A 23,557-nucleotide genomic window follows, 5' to 3' on the forward strand; every position below is an offset into this window, starting at 1 on the left:
CTACCACCCAATCTACAACTACAGCGAACCGCATAATCTACACAGTACCATCACCCACCATCACCACCACCACTAATATAGTTCGCCCACCGTTTGTGGATCTCTCCTTGACATTTTGCCAAGAATAGTCTATTCATGCTGAAGGGGAGAAAGAAATGAAGGATGTACGAATTGTTCGCCAACATGCGAAATCACATGCTTTCTTGTCTGTCGCTGTACTAGTAGTAGGCTTGATTTTTGTTGTCACTTTTTTGCATTATTTTTTATTATTAATTTGTATGATGGATCCAGTACAGTCAGCAAGTTATGTTGTTAAATGTTTCAGTAGCTCTTGAAAAAGAATATTGAATAATGTGCTGACATTCTGCGAAAAAGAATAGTCTCCTTGTTCTCCTTTCTCAAGTCATAAAACGTGCAAGTGCAATTGCGGGCGTATTGGGGTCGACTGTTAAAAGAATTCATAGGGAATCAAAAGGTGAAGGTAAGCCAAAATTTAAATCTCCTAAAAAAAGCGCCAGAGTAAAGCAGACCATCGAAACCATAGCTTTGAATGATTTTGATGTAGACGTTATAAGAACTATTCACGAATTTTACGTGGTTGAGAAAAGAGTGCCAACTGTTCCGAAATTGATTCCTGTGCTTATAGAAAAAATTAATTTTCCTTGGAAAAGAGAAACTTTTAGGAAAATACTTCATGAAATCGGATTTTGTTTTCAAAAGTCCCAGAATAAAAGGAAACTTACCATGGAGCGAAGTGACATTGTTTTATCTAGAACGCAGTATTTGAGAGCAATAAGACATTTCAGGGAGGAGAAAAGACCAATTGTGTATCTAGATGAAACTTGGATCGATAGTAATTTAACTTATGGAAAATGTTGGCAGTCTAAAGAAGAATGTGGAGTGCTACAAACCGGAAATGCCTCGTGGCGCATAATAATTGTGTGTGTGTGGGTGGAGAAATGGGTTTTTTACCGAATTCAAACTTACTATACAAAGCCAATTACCATAGGCAAATGAATTCTACGATCTTCGAAAAGTGAGCAGAAGAAAAACTGATTCCAAACCTTCCTAAAAATGCTGTTGTTATAATTGATAATGCTTCATATCACTCTATTCGATTAAACAAAGTTCCAAATTGGTCTAATAAGAAGCAAGTTCTTATGGATTGGCTCTCTGCAAATAACATTTCTCATTCCCCAGATATGCTAAAAATTGAATTGCTTAATTTGGTCAAAATAAATTCGCCCACAACTAAACTATTTAAATTCGACACGATGCTCAAAGAGCATGGATTTCTAGCTTTGAGGCTACCACCATATCATTGCGATATTAATGCTGTTGAGTATGTTTGGGCAGAAGTGAAAAGTTTCATTCGCCATCGCAACGTAACTGGAGATATTGACACGTCGAAATTTTTTAAGCTTTCAGAACAGGTGATTGAAAGTATTACAGTTCAAAACTGGGGAAAATATTGCTTTCATGTCACTTCATTGGAAAATATGTATTGGGACAGAGACGGAATTATCGAAGAATTATGCGAACCTTTGGTGATCAGTTTAAGTGAAAGTGATGGCGATTCGGACACCGATTCAGATGACTATGAAGATTAAAAGGATTTGATAATGCTATTTTTTTCCAACCTTTTTTGGCATGGGTTTGTTAAAAGAGTCACAACAAGTCTTAAATAATTAATCGGTTTAGGACATTAAAGTGTCTCAGTTCTCTCAACTGTAAGTTTAGAATATCTAAGTTCATTTGAAAAAATTTCTGTTTTTCTGTATAATTATTTTTATTTTATAGAAAACTTTCTTAAAAATAAACTTAGTTAAATTTTTGTTTTATGCTATACCTTTTTTAATTTTGTTAATACTCTTCGTACATTTTTCCAACTGTTATACAAGCAAAATAGTTACACTTTAAAAACTACAATGTTCGTAAAAGAAAAGCTAAATTTTCCGACCTGTAATAATAAACAAACACATCCCAGAAGACAGATTGATTACCCTATTATCGGAATGGATTCTCCTTTTTCTGACATGCGCAGAAGTGTCGAGGGACCTCTAATCGGTGGGCGAACTATAATTTCATGGACAATCACAAACATCCATGCCCATGGTGGGATTTGAACCCACAGCCTTGTAGCTGGAGAGCAGCTTTGCTAACCACTCAGCCAACCAGGCCAGTATTATCAGAAGCTCTGATTGGCTCAAACAGGCAAATCATCTCTCCCATGGGATTTTCTATTCTTCATCTGCCTTTATGCTTCTTCAACCTCTTCCAGACTTATTTCCGTATCATCTCTGTCATCACTGTATTCATTCCAGTTTATTTCATTATGGTTTTCATCTTTGTTTAACAGATCTCTAAAATTATATTTCCACATCAAAAACCTGATTTCTCACTGCTTCTTCTATTCTTTATTAGTCCATAGCATTTTCTTGATCCCATTAATATCTCCTTCCAACTTATGTGTAAATTCAGCTCAGATTTTTATCCTTTCCTCTTTAATTTTTTTTTTTTTCATGGTTGTTTCTCTGATTATAAATAACTGTCATAATTTTATCTAGTCTTTATGAACTTCCAAAAGCTTTATTTTCTTTTTTTAACTCTCTCATTCCACTAGTATGTTTCTTTTCCTTTTCTGCTTCCACACACCTCTTATGCTGTTCCTACCATTACACCTAGAAACTTTTCTCATTCATCATGTGCATTATTGGTAATTAACTACTGGGTCTTGGACCTGATCTGAGACTGAAATTTTTGCTTTTTTTCATTTTGTTTGATCATTTATAGTTTCAGCTTTTTATCACTTTTTCTTTGCCACATTTATTTTCCATACATGCCTTAAATGGTGATTATAAGAAACCTGTGATCTCCATCTAAAGCAACAGAAGAAGAACTCTGATGCCCAAGACTATCCTATCCTGCTTCATTCTTCATCAAGGATGAAATGCTCTATTATCGATTTTTGCTCTCCATCCCAACTATACCTTGCAAATTTGTGACTTTTTCTTTTCTCAAAAAGAAAAAGTCACAACCAGCTGTTACCAATTTTGAGAGAATTTCTGTTGCAAAAATATAATAACCTTTGCCCTTCCTCATTTCTATGACAAAAACCAAATGGGCTCAAAATTTTTTCTGCTCCTGTTCTTTCTCCAACCTGTGCATTAACATCTCTTAACAGGATTATGCACTTATTTTGAATAGTATTCTTCAGTTGTTCCTCAGAGATAATGGATAAGTGAGATTCGTTTTCCATTACATTCAAATACAAGCCTCTATCCTATCACTAATTATGAGTGATAGGATATCACACTTTATGAGTCTGTCATGTACTCTTTACTGATGATAAAACCAGCACCATTACTGATTGTTCGTTTGCTCCTTTCCAAAACAAAACATTTTTCTTTTTTTTTCCATTTGTCTCACTCAAATCCAAAACATCTAATTTTCTCTCCATCCCCACATCTACTATCTTTTCCACTTTATCTATAACTGTCGATATGTTCAATATTCCAATTCTGAGCTTCCTTTCCAGCCTAGGTTATTTATCATTTATACTTTCTAGCTTTGATACCTTTGTTTCTTTTTAGTTAAAATAAATCCACTATGATCTTGCTCACCTGTTGCAGCTTCACCAGAATCCCATTAGTCAGAATGCTCAGGGTTTCTAATGAATTTTTATCCATCAGGCATGTCCTACTAATTCCACTATTGCCTCACATGTCCTGGCTTGTTACAGCAGTTATTCAATTTAATTAAAAATCCCGCAGACTTGTAACGAACTTGTTTAGAGTATAAGATCATCTGCATAAAGTAAAGATCCAAGATTAACATCTCCAATTTGGATATCGGGTTTTATTATTATTATGTGACCCCTCCAGGGAGTCCAAGGACTCATAATGGGAGGGCACAACTCTAATGCCCCTTTCCTTAAGAACTGATCCATATAGATGATGAATACGAGTCAAGATAGTGTGCACTCTTGTCTCATCTCACAGCTGATTTTACATCAAACCATTTTGCTGTGCCTCCATTAATTCTGACTGTTGACTTACAACTTTTGTATAATATATATCGTTCTGTATAATGTTCTGATTATGGCATTTTATATTTTATAATTGTGGCATTTTATACAGCTTTTATCTTAGCACATTTTCACATATTTTTTCTGGATCTACAAAACTTAAATATAAATCCTTCTTATATTACCAAAATTTCTCATCTGTTTGTCTTAAAATGAAAATCTGATTCCAACCCCTGTTTGGCCTGAACCCAGCCTGTTCTTCACCAGGTTTTTCTTCCACAATTTTTCTCAGTTTTTTTTTTTTTTCTCCAATTATGCTCACATAAACTATGTGAACATACTTGGAGAAAAAGTATGTTACCATAACTATCCACCAACATCAACCTGCCATAATTAGTTTTCCTCTTGCTTATCACATGGAAGAAAAATTCCCTTGGATTACCTTTGACCTGACTAGCCTATTGTCTCTCATATTTTACTTTTTCTTTTTTAACCATGCTTGTCACTTTTCTAGCCTGCACTTTATATTCTTAATGCATCTGTTCATTGCAAATTTTATTGTACTTCTTCCATAACAATTTCTTTTGTAACACTGCTTACTTGATTTCACTATTCATCCATCTCTCTCCTACTCTACTTATTTGTTTAACTCTTGGTATGCAGTTATTATTATTATTATTATTGTTGTTATTTTCTCTTTTCTCTGATTATAAATAACTGTCATAATTTTATCTAGTCTTTATTATTATTATTATTATTGTTATTATTATTATTATTATTACGGGCAACCCCAAGGAGTTCTTAGACTCACTGAGGGAGGCCCTAAACATCATGTCAAGAACTATTCAGCATTTGCACAGTATCTATCATACTTTGCTTTGAACTCATTCACAGTCATGGCACCCACAACAAATTCTGGCAGCTTATTCCACTCATTCATCACTCTCGTCCAAGTAAAAAATCTAGTTCTAACACCCTTGCTAACTACACTCTTGCTCAGTTTCCGTGGCTGGCCCCTAGTTCTCCCACCAAAAGACCTGTTCTGAAATATTTTCTCTGAATTAATCTTGTAAAAATCCCTCAGTAATTTGAATATCTCAATCATATCACCCCTTTTCCACCTATCAACCAATTTCTGTAACCCACAAATCTTCAACCTGTTCTCGTAAGGTTCATTTCATAGACCAGCTACCATTTTGGTCACTCGCCTCCTCCCCATCAAGAAGAAACCCTGGTGCCCAGATCTGGGCACAGTAGTCAAGATGTGGTCTTATCAAGGCTCGATAAAGAGGAACAATAACCTGCTTGTCTCTGCTCGTCAAAGTATTTTTCAGTAATCAAGTGATCTGATGAGCTGATTTAGCCACTTTTGCTATGTGTCCCCTAAACTTCAACTCCCTATCCACCAACACTCCCAAATCTCTGGCTTCATCAATTTCCTGGAGTACAGTTCTACCAATGTGGTACACTGCTGCTAATCTTTTCATCCCAACCTTACACTTTGCCATATTAAACTGACATCATTCTTCTTAGTCCATTCTGCCAATCTATCCAAATTCCTGCAAAATTCTGACATGCCATTATGCATTGCTTGTGTTCGATACTGCCTTATCATTTCCCATGCACTGTCAACATCTTTGCCACACAATTCATCAATCCAATTATTGATACTAGTTGACTACAGAGCTTCTGATAATCACCCACCTTATAGTCCACATAACAACTTCTTTCTGTTTAACTATCTTCCAAACCAATACCTCATGATCACTTTCACCAACTGGTGGCAGTGTTGATACTCATTCACAACCACATTCTGTGAAGATATCACCAAATATAACACCAATAAACCTCGTATTGCTTCTGTCACATGTTGCTTTTGATAGTTATCCTGCCGAAACTCAACAAATTTACTCTTCTTGTTATCATACACTATTTCTGCTTTTCAATCCACATTCCTATAACTAAAATCTCCCATTAGTATCATCTTCCTTTTACTTCCCCAACTAACTTGTCTAAACATTTCGCAATCAATACTCTTTCCACATTCCCTGTATTATAACAGCATCCTATTAGATATACTATTCTGCTGATCTCAACTTCACAACCAAACAGCTTCAAAATCTTCACATGTACTATTATTTTCCACTTTGACTCTTGAAGGACACAGTTCCTCTGCTACTATTAACAATACTCTCTCTCTCTCTCTCTCTCTCTCTCCTCTCTTGATTTTCCTATCCTTTTGGAAAATTCTATATCCTACCATTTCAAGTCCTGACAGTATATCATCATTAGTGAACCAAGTCTCACTTATGCCAATTATCTTTGGACATGCTGATTCAATCAGTGTTACAAACTCAGCCCCCTTATTTCTGATACTCTGTACATTAGTATCAGTGAACAATTGCTATGTACAATTGTACATAGCAATTGTTCACTCTTTGAGGCCATCCCATCAACACAATCACTCTTTACTCTCTTTCTCTCTGCTATAGTGCACTTCTCTTTTTTGTTCTGACTACTATCCTCATTTCCCTGATTCTGACTCTGATTTTCACTTATATTCTGATCATCTCCACCATTTTGCACTGCATCACTCTGCTATAATCACTTCCTCACCTTTGTATCCATCCTCTTCGCATACTTCCACAACCTGCTTCTCAACCTCTCTTTGATTCTTAGTGGTACTAATTTTGTATCAACCCTGTGCACCCCTATTAAAGAACATTCAGTCCATGTGACCAACATCAAACCCATTCAAATTCATTCTATACATTCACAAATTGAACATTCTCTGCCTGACACAATTCAGCCATCTTGTCCACTATCATTGCTTTCCTTCTCAGTTCACTACTGTCATATCTGGCCAACAAACTAACCACTTTCCAAATGACATTATTATTCTTCACTTTCTGCAGCAGCTTCTTCATATCCCTTTCCACATTCTTTGTCTCACTATTCAGGTCATTTGTACCCACCACTACCACCAATTTGGATGCTCATTCGTTCCTTCTATGTAAAGCATCTGATATTCGTTTTATTGTTGCTTCTGTGACATGTTGCTTTCGATAGTTACCATGCAGAAACTCAACAAAGTCACTCTCCTTGTTACCATACACTATTTCTTCTTTTTAATCCACATTCCTATAACTAAAATCTCCCATTAGGATCATCTTCCTTTTACTTCCCCAACTAACTTGTCTAAACATTCCGCAGTCAATACTCTCCATTAACAATTCCACCTGTAAAGCTTGTCTTGCACACTTTATTTTTTACCACACCTTTAATGATTGAGTCAACATATAAAGTAACTCTATCATCTTTAGATACTTGTTTCTCATTAATCTCCTTGTCATTTACATCCGTTATGCTCCTCTTTAAACATATAGTTTTCTCCTCCATACTTTCATCCTTACTCTTCATTTTCATTAACTCTTGCCTAAGCTCTTCTATGTCTTACTTTTATTATTATTACCATTGCTAGCACTCCCATCCATTTTCTGATTATTCCTAGTAACACTGTTCTCGTTTTTGGAATGTCCTAGCCTTTCATCACTCTTCTCACATACTATAATATGTTCCTTTTTATCATTCAATCTAATATTCCGGAAATCTTTAACATTTTTGGATGCATACATAAAACAATTGTCGCATCTTATCCACTGAAAAGTCCAGGGAAAAACTTGATCTCTGAGTTGAGACCTTCCACACTGCTGGCATGCACTTCTTTGCGGCCACTGCTGCATTTTTGTAATGTTAACTGGAACTTCCACATTAATCTCCACTGTGAAAAGTCCAGGGAAAAACTTGAACTCTGAGTTGAGACCTTCTAAACTGCTGGCATGCACTTCTTTGCTGCCTCCGCTGCATTTTTGTAATGTTAACTGGAACTTCCACATTAATCAAAATAACAACCAAATACAACACTTTTAGAACAACAATACCTCAGTACAATGATTATATCCAGTCTGGCTATCATACAAAAGCACTATTATATAAATGTACGTGATATATTTAAGGGAAAAAAAAACACTTCATAACACTGCTGAAATACACTGCTACTTCTTGTCGCAACACTAGTGCCACTTGAAACTAAACTAAAGAGAAACTAAAATGACCTCAATAACAAGGGCAGTCACATGTGTAGAGGGGCATCAGAAATACCATAAATTGTTCTACCTGTAAACTAGCAAAACACTTGGAATCCAAACTCAACAAACAAATCAGCACGGCATCATCTTATATAAAAACCTCCACACACTTTAAAATCACTATATAAAATCTTCAAATTGGAAACGCTTGCTTAGTAAGCTTTGATGTGTCGTCCCTTTTTAAAATTTTCAATAGATGATATATATAGTACTTCTGCCCTCCAAAATTTATATACTTGACATTTGCAAACTCTTTAAGCACTGCCTTAAATCAGGGTATTTTAGCTGGAGCAGCCAACTCTTTAAACAAACTGAAGGTGCAGTAATGAGCTCCCCACTTTCACCCCCCCCTCCATTGCAAACTTATACATGGAATCATTTGAATCTTTGGCACTTAATTCGTATACCCCTCCCATAAGTCAAAATTATCGTTGAGGTATATAGATGATGTCTTTGCTATTAGTCCACAGACTCCTCAATAATATCCATCCTCAAATTAATTTCACTGTGGAAGAAGAAAAAGAAGGTGCTCTTGCCTTCTTGGATACTAAAGTATCCAAGAAGGCAAGCAGATGGCTCCCTCATATGCTCAGTTGACTATAAGCCCACACACACACATAGGAAGATAATACCTACAAGCCATTTCACCCCACCATCATACCCAGAAGCTTGAAATTTTCTATGCAGTGCTTCCAAATCCCCATCCGCAAACCACACTATATACAAGGGTGATCTAAAAAGTTCTCAGCCTCGACCATAGATGACAACACTGTCGGCAAGATTTTTTTTTTCTAAGTTGGTACATCTGTCATAAGCATCCATGTGAAATTGCAAGTCATTCTATCAAGTAGTTTGTTCTATACAGCTGTCTGAAGCAAAAGTGTTGTCTGTATCCCTTGAAATGGATAAAATTGAGTATTGTGTGATTATAAAATTCTTTGTAAAAGAAGGTTTAATGCCAAAAGAATTGATTTGAAGTTCATAAAAGTTTATGGACACTCTTCTCCTTCGTTTTCGACAATTAAGAAATGGGCTGCAGAGTTTAAACATGGCCATACCAGCCTTGAAGATGATCCACGTGAAGGATATCCAAAAAAGTGTAACAATACCAGAAATCATTGATCAAGTGCACGATATGGTATTGAATGACTGGCGAGTCAAAGTGCATGAAATTGCTGAGACTATAGCATTTCAAAAGAATGTGTAGGATATATTTTGCATGAAGAATTGCAAATGAAAAAGCTTTGCGCAAGATGGGCACCGTGCTTGCTCACAGCAGATCAAATGAAAATCTCTGAACAGTGCTTGGAGCATGTTAACAAGAATAAAACTGATTTTTTGTATTGATTTATTACTATGGATGAGACATGGATTCACCATTACACACCAGAATCTAACCAGCAGTCAAAACAGTGGACAGAAGCCGGTTGTTCAGCGGCAAAGAAGACAAAGTCGGCTCATCAGCAGGAAAGGTCACGGCATCGGTGTTTTGGGATGCTAAAGACATTTTATTTATAAATTATCTTGAAAAGGGTAAAACAATAACCGGGGAATATTACTTTTATCTTTTAACCAGACTAGACGAAAAATTCGTTAGAAAAGATACGGTTTTGCAGAAGAAAAAAATCATCTTTCATCAGGACAATGCACCTGCCCACAAAGGTGTTTTGGCAAAGGGAAAATTAAGGGATCTGCACTATGAATTGTCAGAACATCCACCCTATTTTCCAGATATGGCTCCCTCTGACTTCTGTCTCTTCAAAAAACTAAAACTCTTCCTCGCTGGTCAGCATTTTTCTTTGAATCAAGAGGTGATTCAGCTGTAGAGGGGTATTTTGCAGATCTTAGTGAGAACCATTACAGGGATGGGGTAATGGTACTGGAGTATCACTGGAATAAATGTATTAGTTTTAAGAGAGATTATGTTGAAAATTAAAAATAATTTTTTAATTTTCAACATAATCTCCCTTTTTGTCAGCATTTTTCTTTGAATCAAGAGGTGATTCAGCTGTAGAGGGGTATTTTGCAGATCTTAGTGAGAACCATTATAGGGATGGGGTAATGGTGTGGGAGTATCACTGGAATAAATATATTAGTTTTAAGGGAGATTATGTTGAAAATTAAAAATAATTTTGAAATTATAAATTCATTTTTTCATTGTTAGGCCGAGAACTTTTCAGACCACCCTCGTATACACTATATCTTTATCCTATATCAAAGGCACAACAGATAAACTGGGCTTCCTTGTGAAACAACACAGAATCAGAACTGTATTCAAAATTCCTCTGAATAAAATTTCTACCTGTCTACAACAAATTAAGGATCACCTAGACCCTCTCTTAGTCTCTGGTTTCTATAGCATCTCTTCCCAGTGTGGAACTCAAAATTTTGGACAGACAGGATGAACTACTTTGGTTGGGAAAAAGAACACAAAAATACATCTGGAATGGAAAACAAAAAAGCAGACTATATCAACATGCCACAGAGAAAGACCATTTCATAAGATGGAAAAAAGTCAGGCTACTTCACAAATCCCATTTCAAATCAGAGTGGCTGTTCCTGTAAACAGCATAAGTTCTACAGAACCCTACTGCAGAAAATGGATTGCATGATCTTAAGCAGATTTTGGCACACTGCCCTATCAATGCATCCACATTATTAACAGGAATCACCATTAAGAACACCACTATCACTCTCCATGCATGTTGCTATTCTTGTTATTGAGGTCATTTTAGTTTCTGTCTTCACTGAGTGTGTATAGTGTTAAATTGCCTCTGATCATGCTAGATGATCAGAGACAATTAATTACAGATGACAAAATGTCAGCTGTAAATAATTAGTAACTTATTTATTTATATCCCATTGTGTACATAGTTTTCTTTTCTAGAAACTTCAACACGAATAATTTATATATTAGAGTTTTCAGTTCACCTTTGAAAGACCTCCATGGAGTCACAAGAGTCGTCAGTCAACACTAATCACCACAAAGTCTATCATACCACTGCTTAAAATCATCCACGGTCTACATGTTTACCACCCTCTTAGGCAATGCATTCCATGCTCTTACCACTCTCCATGCAAAAAACTTACTCCTTACTCTTTTACTCACCACCCGCATTTTGCAACTTCCAGGGATGGCACCTTCTCCTTGCTTCCTCCCCTCAAAGTGCCATAAGAAAAATCTCTTCAGTGTTAATATGATATAAATATCTCATATCCCCCTCTTTGTCTTCTATCCACCAAACTCTGAAGTCCATATGTCCTCAGTCTATCGTGATATTAAATGTTGTACAGTACTGATACCATTTTTGTTATCCATCTCTGCACCCTCTCCAAGGTTACTTCATCCTCTTCAAATCCCAGTGACTAGATCTGAGCACAGAAATCCAGATGTGAGATCTGATCAAAGCTTTATACAGTTGGATCAGCACACTTATCTCTCATGGTCAATGTTCTCCTCAACATTGCAGCAATTCTCTGAGCTATATGTCACTTGCCTTATAATTCCACATAACTTCCTTCTGTTTTGATACCTCCATGGGGGAGTGGGGCAAGTGTGTCATTTCAGTCAAAGTTGAATCCTCTGATGCTATGACCAATTCAAAACTTGCGATCCTCCTATTCCCTCCACCACATGCTGCCTAAGACAGTTGTCTCTCAAAAAATCCAAAAATCCAGCTCCTTTATTGCTGCATGCTGTTTCCTTTGCCCAGTTTTTATCACTATAGTTGAAGTTGCCCATAATGATTACTCACTTTGCACTTACCAAACTACATACATACATACATACATACATACATAGCTCATGGCAAAAACATGATGTCATTATATATTAACAGAATTGAAGAATTTAAAATATTTTAAGTTAAAACTTTGAAGGAAAACACAGATCTAATCCAAGAAGTTGGAAAATTAAAATAAGAGTTAAAAGTAAAAGTCTTAATATGTTATAATAAGGAAAAGAAACATATATATCATTATAAATTCAGATCTAAGTTCATAATCCAGGTCACGGCTTCAGGAGCCGCTTGTAAAAAGTCGTTCCAGTCATTCTGATAAGCACGGAAGGTGCATTCTGTTACAATATGTTGCATAGTCTGTCATGGAGCACCACAGTCACATTCTGGAGATGTTTGTCTGTTCCATTTATAGAGAGTATCTCCACATAGGCCATTATTTGTCCGAATTCTATTTAGTACCGTCCATGTTTTGCAAGGTAGATCTGATCCTGTGATGATTTGATCACCTTTCAAGATGTTATGCAAATGTTCTTTCATATTTTGCTTCCATGTTTCTTCCCACTTTGATAAAGGATTAAAATTATTTAGCACTAGTTCTTCTGCTGCTCGTAGTGACGGATGGCTAGATTTCAATCTATTGGTGTTAAGAGTTGGGAGATCCTGATGAATTGGTAGGTTCGGATTACCAGCAATTTTTTGGAATTCACGGACTAAAGAATTCAATCTACGTAGTTCTGTAGGAATAATGCCTGCTAAAAGAGGTAACCAATATGTTGGTGTCGATCAAATAGAACCTGTAATTAATCTTAAGGTATTGTTCAATTGAGAATTGATAATCCTTGTGTCAGGGCTATTTAGCCACACAGGAGCACAATATGCAGCACTTGAGAATACCAAAGCAAGGACTGTTGTCCGAAGAGTAGAGGCTCTAGAACCCCAGGTTGTGCCACAGAGTCTCTGTAGGATATTATTACGTGTCCTTAGTTTATATGCCAAGTTTGAAAGATGTTGCCGGAAAGTGAGAGAACGGTCAAGTGTGACTCCCAAGTACTTAGGGAATGTATTATATGGAAGTATAGTGTTGTTCAATTCAATTTTTAGTTTCCCATTTGCCAAGTTATTATTTAGATGAAAACAAGATATTACTGTTTTGCTCCTATTTAAACAGAGTTTCCATCTTTTAAAATATTCATCCAGAATAGTTAAGTCAGCTTTTAGAATTTCTTCTGTACGACTTATGCATTTATGCTGTGTAGTTATTGCTATATTGTTGGCATAAAAAAATTTACTTGACGTAGTGATGGGAAGATCAGATATATACAGATTAAATAATAACGGAGATAAAACAGATCCCTGTGGCAGCGCATTATTTAACTTCCTTTCGCTGCTAGTTTTATTACCTATAGTCACTATAAATCTTCTGTCTCTTAGCATATTGTTAATAATATGGACTATTGTTTTACATAGGATAATTTCATATAATTTATATAGAAGGCCTTGTCTCCAAACTATGTCGAAGGCTGTTGACAAATCAATAAATGCTGCTGATGTTTTTAAACCTTTTTGAAAACCAGCTTCTATGTGAGTTACCAAAGAAAGAAACTGGTCACAACACCCACGATTTGGTCTGAAGCCAGCTTGTTCTATTGGGACATTTTTAAAAATTGCAGAACTTATTCTATTATAAATAAGTCTTCCAAAGAGTTTATAACAACAACTGAGGAGAGTGGCTTACCAAACTAATTTGCCTAAACATTTCCTGCTCATTGCAATCTATATTCCCTGGTCTGTAGCAACATCTACTCAATATCTTCTTATAAACATCTACCTTACACCATATACTCTCAAAGCCATTAGCATTATTTCTACTCTAACACTGAGTAACACTCCACCATCCCACGTTTACATTCCCTAACCTGCCAAAATATGCTATGCTCTTCAATTTCTATCCCTGTTAGAACATCCTCCTCAGTTAACCACGTTTGACTGATATCAACAACCTTTGGAGAGACTGAATCAATCAATGCCACAACTTCCAATCAGCTCTCTATCCCTTGCTTCCACACTGTTAGATCGTGGTTCATCATCATCATCATCAAATTCCTGCCATGTACCCTCAAGGGGTGTACAGGATATGATAGTACTAGATGAAAAAAATTACATCATTACTAACTTCCTATCTACAATTTTCCTCCAAATCAGTCTGTTACTTGTCAAGACAACAACATTATCAGATCTTATATTTCTATCGTCTAAGGCACTTTGTACCGTATCAATTCACCTATATCTTGGTCTTCCTCTGAGTCGTTTTGCTGCCAACCTGGCAGAGAACACTTGTTTTGCTAATCTTTCCTTGCCCATTCTGTTTAAGTGACCATACCACCTGAGATTAGTTCTGCTAATGCATTCCTGGATGCTGACAATGTCAAGTTCTTTCCTAATATCCTCGTTTTTAATATGATATTGCCATTGATGCCATCTGTTCACGCCTCTAATCTTTCTCAGGACTCTCATATCTGCGGTCTCTAGTCTTTGGTCAAGTGTTTTGCTTCTGAACCAGCTCTCAGAACCATAAGTTACAACTGGTTTGAACACTGTCTTGTATACAACTAATTTAGTGTTCCAACTAATTTCTCTCTTATTCCATATGAATTTATTAAATTGATTTCCCACCATACCAGCTTTGCTGATTCTGTTGTCTATTTCTATATTTAATTTACCATCTTCAGAAAAAATCGTGCCTAAGTAGCTGAAATGTTTTACTTGTTCCACAGGTTCTCCATTCACAGCACAGTTGACATTTTCAATGATTCTTCCTATTTTCATTGTCTTTGTCTTTTTATTGCTGACCTTCATACCATATCTATTACAACAGCTATTCAATTTTGTCAGAGAATCTTGCAGACTAGTAGTGGATTTATTGGAAGTATAACATCATCTGCATAAAGCAAAGAGCTGACATTAATATCTCCAATTTTGATATCATGTTTAATACCACTTTCCTTCATAATGTGATCCATATAGATAATGAATAACAGAGGGGATAATGTACATCCTTGTCTCACACCAGATTTAACATTTAAACCATCTTCCTGTACTTCCTTCAATTCTAACTGCTGACTTACAACTTAAATAAAGACAAAGTTTTGCTTGATATAATGCCCCATTGACACCATATAACTGCAGCGTATTGAATAGCTTCTCTCTTGGCACCTTGTCATATGCCTTTTCCAAATCAGCAAAACTTAAATACAGATCTTTGTTATATTCCCATGCTTTCTCGACTATTTGTCGTAAAGTGAAGATCTCATCCTGACAGCCTCTATTTGGCCTGAATCCAACTTGTTCTTCACCAAGCTTTTCTTCCACAATTCTTCTCAACCGTTTCTCAAGTATACTTGCATAGATCTTACCAGGCTCAGTAGGGAAATACCTCTGTAATTCTCACATTCAATTTTATTTCCCTTTTTATATATGGGTACTATGAGAGCTCTACTCCAATCATCGGGAATTCATCCCTCTGTCCAGGCTTTCTGAACTATGCAGTGCAGCCACTGTAAGACTCTTATACTACCATACTTCAGCATTTCTGGTTGAATATTATCTACTCCAGTTGCCTTTCCACATTTCAAGCCTTTGATGGCTTTTTCTACTTCTAATATGGATATGTATTCCTGCTTGCGTGCCTGGTCAGTGTTTTTTACCACTGTGCTGTCATCACTGCTTGTTTCATTTAGCAGTTTTTCAAAGTAATTACTCCTTACTTCAAGGATATCTTTTTCTCCTGTTTTCATGTCACCTTTATCATCTCTAACTCCTTTTACAGCACTCTTTCCACCATTCCTAAGCTTCTTTAACAACCTCCAGAATATTTTGCCACCTTCTTGATATTTATTTTCTATATTCTTGCCAAAGTCCTCCCATGACTTTTGTTTAGCTAGTTTTACACAGTGTTTAGCATTCTTGCATTTGTCTCTGTATTCTCTAAGAGCAAAAGCTGACTTATTTTACAGGAACTTTTGATATGCTTTCTTCTTTTCCTTCACTGCCTCTTTAACTTCCTGTGTCCACCAAGGAGTTCTGATTTTTGTTTATCCTTGTAGACAACCTCACCACATGCCTCTCTGGCAGAATCAATCAATGTTTTCTTCAGAGTTTGCCACTGAATCTCCAAGGTTTGATTCCTGTTCTCAAACTCTTTCATTTTTTCTTCAATAATCTTTGTGTATTTTAGTCTACAGTTCACATCTGAGAGCTGCTCAACTTTTATTCGCTTTAAAACTTTCTTACATGTTATTCTTTTCAATATGAAATTCAATTTTATCCTATAATAGATTTAGTTTAATCCTTTATCCCAGTGAGAGCAAACAAAGTTTGCGCCTGAAAATATCTTCAGGACTAAATATAGTGTTGTACTATCTTATCCAGTAAGTAGTGCAACACCAAGGCAACTCGTGGCAAAGGTGGAGCAAGCTACCAGGCACTTATAACCCAGTATCTCCCATAATGCAAAACACATTTCCTATGTGGATATGTATACTGTTATGCATTAAAGGGATTGGCCATCTACCCAGACTAGTTTCGACCTTTATTGAGGTCTCTTCAGTGGGAGCCAGGCCCAGAGCTGGAGATACCAGGCAGAAGCAGTAGCAAGTCATCTGTGCCTATGGGAGTTGCCAAAAGGTTTATCACCTTTTTTAAAAATTACTCTGGATTTAGAGAAAGATGTTGAAAATTTATTTATCACTAGGTTAGACTATAATAGATTTAGTTTAATCCTTTATCCCAGTGAGAGCAAACAAAGTTTGCGCCTGAAAATATCTTCAGGACTAAATATAGTGTTGTACTATCTTATCCAGTAAGTAGTGCAACACCTGAAAATTTATTTATCACTAGGTTAGACTATAATAGATTTAGTTTAATCCTTTATCCCAGTGAGAGCAAACAAAGTTTGCGCCTGAAAATATCTTCAGGACTAAATATAGTGCACTACTTACTGGATAAGATAGTATAACACTATATTTAGTCCTGAAGATATTTTCAGGCGCAAACTTTGTTTGCTCTCACTGGGATAAAGGATTAAACTAAATCTATTATAGTCTAACCTAGTGATAAATAAATTTTCAACATCAATTTTATCCTGCTCAAGACTAAATAGTGATCACTTCCAATTTCAAATCCTCTGTACACTCTGGTGTCCTGCACCAGGGAGAAAACATCACTATCAACAATAACATAGTCAATGAGACTTTTCTTATTCCTTGCCTCTTCCCTCAATGTGAATTTGTGCACATTTTTATGTTGGAACATGGTGTTAGTAATAACCAGTCCATGTCCTGAGCAGAAATCCAAAAGATACAGGGTGTTCGGGATAAATTTGACATATTTATAATTAATTATATTTTTCCGTAAGTTACATGTATTAACACACACTTCTCTTCATTTAAAAGTTTGGACCCTTCTTCATTCATATACAAGATGTCAGAAAGGATGGATAGCTGGAACCCACCTGAATCATGGAAGAGAATAACTTGTATCATGATGATTCGTGCCCGCCATCAAAATAAGGATATTACGACTGCTGCCCAATGCTCCCTGAATACAGTAAAAACAATCAGGCATGAACTAGAGACTTGCAATGGTGACTACGAGGATGTAGCAAGAAGAAAGATCCCTAGCAGACGATCTGATTGCGTTCGTACAGCAGAATTCCTCGCAAATCTGCAGGAACAGGTGTTGAAGAACCCTGGCATTGGAATTCGGGCTTTGTTCGTGGAGTTGCTAACTGTAGTCAAGCCCTGGATAACAAGGGTAGCCAATGGTAGGCCGTATGTATGGCAGCAGGATTCGGCCCCTTGCCACACCTCTGGGAAAAGTCAAAAATGGTTGTCTGAAAATTTCTACGACTTCACCAGTCCAAATGTTTGGCCTCCAAACTCCCCAGACCTTAACCCCATGGATTATTTTGTATGGGGCGCAGTTGAAAAAGACACCAATCGCACTTCCAGTAATACAAAAGCCCAGTTAATGGATAAAATTAAAACAGTTTTTGCGGCCCTTCCCAGGGAGACTGTAGCATCAGCTTGTTCGAGGTTCCGAAGCAGAATTGAAGCTGTGATCGATGCTAATGGTGGTTATTTTGAGTAAATCTTGTTGATAGTATTGTAATTAACTCTGCCTGTAATGTTTTTTTGTCAATTCATTAAATTTAATAGATACAAAGAAGATTTTCTTTTTCCTTACGAAACTGTCAAATTTATCCCGAACACCCTGTATTTGCTATTATTATTAGCTTTGCTCTTTTCTCCAAATTTTCCCAAAATATTTTTGTGTCTGACAATCATTTCCTACTCTGCTATTTAGATCTCCGACAAGGACCAAGTTCTCCTTTTTCATTGTGTCAGTTGTTTTCTCTAAAGCCTCAAAAAATTCCTCCACTTCTACCTTAGTAGAACCTTTTGTGGGACCATAGGCACAAATAAGTCTCATTGTCCAGTTCCCCATTCTCATATTTGCCCACATTACTCTACTTGAGACTGACTGCCATTCAAGAAGATTAGCCTCGTATTTTGTGTTGAATACCATGGCTACTCCTTCTTTTCCTTGATTGTCATTGCCTGAATATAACATTTTGTATTTATTGCTGAGAAAGATCTCACCAGTTTTGGTCTTTTTTGTTTCAGTCACCCCCTATTATGTCGATCTGGTACTTATCTAATTCCTCAGCTAGCTCCATTTCTTTGCCATTCAGGCTTCTTACGTTGATAGTACCAATCTTTAACTCTGGTGATGTTAAGTTGGGGTTTGTTTTCAGATTTGTTCCAGTAGCTGACTTTTCACTGTTCACCCTGGTTCCCTGGCAAAAACAATGGGGAGGGGGCCTTGTTTAACCGGGCAACGCCCCAGCTGGCATGAAATTTTGTCATGTTGCGCCATCATTTTTTATTTTGGTTTAACCAATAGGAATACAATTTGGTCGGTTAAATCCCAAATTGCCAGCCCATCCTCGTTCGTTCAGTTCTAAATGTGTCTTATCACTACTGGTTGTGGTCAGGGATTGTAGGATTTTCCCTGTGTAACAAACCCTAACAAATTTATATTTATACTGCACCAGTTAGAATTAATAAAACCTTATTTTATTAGAAATATTCGGGCCCTCTTATAAAATGTTGCAGTCATGGCCCCTTCTCCTTATTTTTATATCTTTCTTTCCCCTTTATCATGGTTCGTAGTTTAGTGAGTGGCAAATGTCGGTCTCAAATACAAATTCAATAGCAGGATTTCAAATGATAAAGCATAAAGTTTTATTTTACACTAATAGAATACATTAAATATGAAATAATCAATTCATCACTTATCTTAATCAGATCAAACCACTTTCAAATAATATTACATGAAAATCTCATAAATAGACACATTTATCATCCCGTATGAAAAGCATGCTGGGCAATTAATACAACTTTATCTAGACAAGAATCTCTGGGGAAAAGCTAAGGTAACATTTACATACTAGATTTAGCAAGAATCACTTGACATGGCTCTTCGGACTACCAGTCCAATGTCCTTAAAGTTACTCCAACAAATAAATTAGTTTCAGTTTTCTTTTCTGCAACACTGCTTAACGTGTTTTCTTTCAGCACTCTCACTTAACTTTAGAAAGGACAAAATTGCCTTACCGTTTCTGGCTGCTCACAGTTTCACTGAATCACCACGTGTGGGTCACGTGTGCATCCTAGTTGGATCCTTGTTCACATTGCAGATTTTGCCTTCCCGTCTTATGGATTCACATGCACTGAATGTTCAGCGTCGTTGGGAACATCTGAGGTGCTTGACTGGGATTTCTGGATCCTTCAAGGGGGAAACATCATTGTTTGGGTTTCACTTAGACCCGAGCTTTCCCCCTTCTAGTCGGAGATCATCCTCACGTCCTGCCTCCTTTCCTTTCACCCCTTGCTCGCTCCCTGTCTCTCACTGATAACGTCTGTGGCTTGAGGGATATCAATCCCATGGATTCTGATCCCTTCATTGCTATGAAATAGACTTATATTAGAGGTTAGCGAGCACTTGGCTCACCCTGTTTAGGGCAATGCGGAAGCGCCTGAGCCGAAAGGCAGAGCAGCTTTGCTTGGAATGAAAAGCTACTTAGGTGAATAAGTAGTGCTAGTGTTACGGAGCAATGTGGAAATATCTGGGATATCAGCATCGAGATGCAGGAGAGCATGTCATTTGTTGATCATGGAGAAGATGACCTGGGTATTCCTGAGGAATTTCTTAGTGTCGGCTTAGCTGGGGTTCATGTTGCTAAAGGCCGTTAGCATCTCCCCTAGTGAGGCAGCAAGAATCATTGCAGAGGGCTGGCTGTAAGCTGTCGAGGCTCTGGGTAAAATCCAGGGAGAGACCACAGAGGCGTATGTTTTATCGGCAGGAACACCCCGCACTGTGATTTCCGATGAAGGTTTCGTGGCTTGACTCTGAGTGGGCGGAACCAACGCCGCTCTTGTCTTCCATAGGTTAGAAGGGCGAATTGGGCAGCCTTTATAATTGGCTGGATGGGGGGGCCATCACAATTCGCACATTTAGCAGGTGTAGACCGTGATTTTGTGCAAGTGTGCGAGGGATGGCTGTCACCACACTTTATGGACTTGTAATCTGCTTTACATAACTTTTGTGCATGCCCAAATTTTTGGCAGCAATGGCATTGACCAGCGGATGCCTTTCTTCTGAGTGGTTCGGTCTTGATGACTAAGTTGCAGACTATCTTAAGGTCATAAATTTCTCTGTGGTCTTTACTGATCTCCACTAATCGGGCCATTTTGTGTTCAGTATGTTGCCTAAATGCCTGAAAAGAGCCAATAGTTCTTTAAAAACTGAGATCATCAAAAGGCAAATCCATGTCAAGGCGAAAACTTTAATGTGGAGGGCAAGACCTGCCTTGTCCCTTCTGACTGCTACCGGAAAAATTGCATTACCGAAAAAAGTCTTACTTGCTCTTCTGAACGAGCATGCTGCTGACGCTACAGGAGAGATAAAAACTCACATATAATATCTATTTTCACATTAACATATCTATAATATCATTTTTTCAAGATCATAATCAACAAGCACACACTAGGCCCTATCTCTCACTCTCTCTGTCCCCACTTTTTCTGTCCCGCTCCTTTTCAACTTCAACTTTCAACTTTACTGACATAGGGGTGAAGCAAAAGCTTTTCATATTCCCAGCTATCTTGAGAGAAACTGTGAGTGGAGAAAGTTTATGAGCTAATTGCTCGTCTGAGTGGGCTAGGAGATTAGTCCTCAGTGTTGAAGTTTAGGGTGGCTTTAGGTCTTTTATGTTTGAAATAATCCATTACGTCATAGTCTGCAGCCAGTTGGATCAGTTTGTTAGGGTGCACAGATGCTTTTGAGAAGAATTTGATTGCTATAGTCTGCATGAAAGTATAAATATAGGGGACCTCTGTGTCTCGGTGCAGTTGGACAGTTCGGATGAGCCCAGGATCATTCTGAGACATTTATTCTGGATATGTTGCAATTTGAGAATATTAGAATTTGAATTATGACTCCAGGCCGGTGAAGCATAGGTGAGTATTGGACGAATCATCAGTTTGTATATGAGCAGTTTGATTCTGGTGCTCAGCTTACTGTTTCTATTAATTAGCGAATAGAGCTGGGCTATGGATTTTGATGTGTTTGCACAGAGAGTCTTGATATGGGAGCTGAAAGTCAGTTTTCTGTCCAGCACTACACCAAGATATTTGATCTCATTTTTCCATGGAATTTTAGTGTTGAAAAGGAGAATATCTTCTTTAGGAAGCAGTGATCTTCTGGAGAATAGGATGGCTATGCTCTTCAGGGGATTCACTTGAAGTCGCCATTTGGAAAAATATTGTTCGATTAGCAGTAGGTTTTCTTGCAGTTTCTTTATGGCTAGGTGAGGCTTTAAAGATCTGGCTAATATTGCAGTGTCATCAGCATATAGGGCTTTAATTGAAGATAATGGGTTGTGTGGTATATCATACAAGTATAAGGAGAATAGGATTGGTGCTAGTAAGGATCCTTGTGGAACTCCAGTTAAGATGCGTTTTTGTGTCGAGACCACCCCACACATCCTGACTTGCATGCGTCTATCGTAGAGGTATGCCTTTATAAGATGAATGATTCCGATTGGTACACCAGATGATATCAGTTTATATAGCAAACCATAATGCCAAACTTTGTCAAATGCACTGGCTATGTCAAGGAAAACAGCCCCAGTGCATTGACTCCAGTTAAAACCCATGATGATGTGTTCCACCAATCTGTATATTTGCTGCGTGGTGCTATGCGACTGTCGAAAGCCAAACTGTTCCTCAGGCAGGATATTTAATCGGAGTACTGAATCTTGAAGTCTGGTAAGAATTACCTTCTCAGCAATTTTGCCGAGATTTGAGATGAGGCTGATTGGTCTGTAATTTTGAGGCAATCTGGGATCTTTACCAGGTTTATGGATCGGTATTATGTCTGCCAGTTTCCAGTAGGAAGGGAAATATTTGTAGTGAAGGATGGAGTTAATTATATTTGTAAGATGGACAATAGCTCTACATGGGAGAAGCTTTATGACTTTGTTAGAGACACCATCAGGTCCAGGAGTCTTTTTGTTCTTAAACTTCTTAATAATAGCATATATTTCAGCAGGTGAGATGGGTGCAATTTGAGTGGAATATGTGAGAGCAGAATTGAGTGAATATCTGACATTACGGTGGATCTTGTATATATGGTTAAAATCGAGGTGATCGTATGCAGGTTTACATTGTTTTTCAAGATGATTTGCTATTGCTTCAGCTTTATCAGCATCCATGTGGATGAGACCTGAATCTGTTTGGAGGGGAGAGGGGAAGAGGTTTATTTCTGTTTTTAATCTTTCAGATGAGATTCCATATGGAGTGATTATCAGTAGAGATGGAGGTTAATTTTTCTTTCCAGAGTTGAGTTCTATGGGCTGCAAGGGCATCTCCCACTGCAGAGTTGAACCTGTTCAAGATCCGTTTGTCTTGTGGCATCCTGGTGTTGTGATATCTTTTTCTTGCCTTATTTTTTTCTCTAATCAGATTCATAATATCTTCTGGCAAGTGGTTGGACTTGCGGGTAGTTGCAGGGGTAGTAACTGCTGCACAGGCTGCTTTAATCTGTTCTGTTAAATTTGTAACAGCTGTTTCAATTTCCTCTTTTGATTTAATGATGGGAACAGGACCAATATATTTTGGAAGTACCTTGGAGAGCTTTTCCCAAGGAATGAATGAATGAGTGAGGGGGGGGGGGGATAATTTTTCAAGGTTTCCCAGTTTTAACCGTATTGGGTTATGGTCTGATGACAGATCATTAATCATCATTAAATTGTATTGGAGTCCGATGTGCTGCAATATGGCTATGTCCAACACATCAGCCCGACCATAAGTGTTGTGATGGGTGGGGTCAGCAGGACCTATTACATGAAGGTTGTTGAAACCAGCATAGTTTTGTAGTATCTGTCCATTTTTGTTGGTGGAACGGCTATTCCAGGTTGAATGCTTGGTATTTAAATCACCTGCCACAATGATAGGCTCTCCGGTATCAAATAAGGCGTTCAAATCCGAGAACAATAATGATTTTTGTGGAGTATGATA

At 37.4% G+C, this 23,557-nt stretch overlaps 1 protein-coding gene across 1 annotated transcript in view; it reads left to right on the forward strand.

Moving 5' to 3' along the window:
• LOC150099699 (solute carrier family 12 member 2-like) overlaps positions 1–23,557 on the forward strand; it is a 497,862-nt gene that overhangs the window by 323,795 nt on the left and 150,510 nt on the right. The window lies entirely within an intron of this gene.

Source organism: Typopeltis vanoorti, chromosome 14 (assembly GCF_054136105.1).
Source record: "Typopeltis vanoorti isolate ZY-2024b chromosome 14, IOZ_Tvanoo_1.0, whole genome shotgun sequence".
In the NCBI taxonomy this organism is placed as follows: domain Eukaryota; kingdom Metazoa; phylum Arthropoda; class Arachnida; order Uropygi; family Thelyphonidae; genus Typopeltis; species Typopeltis vanoorti.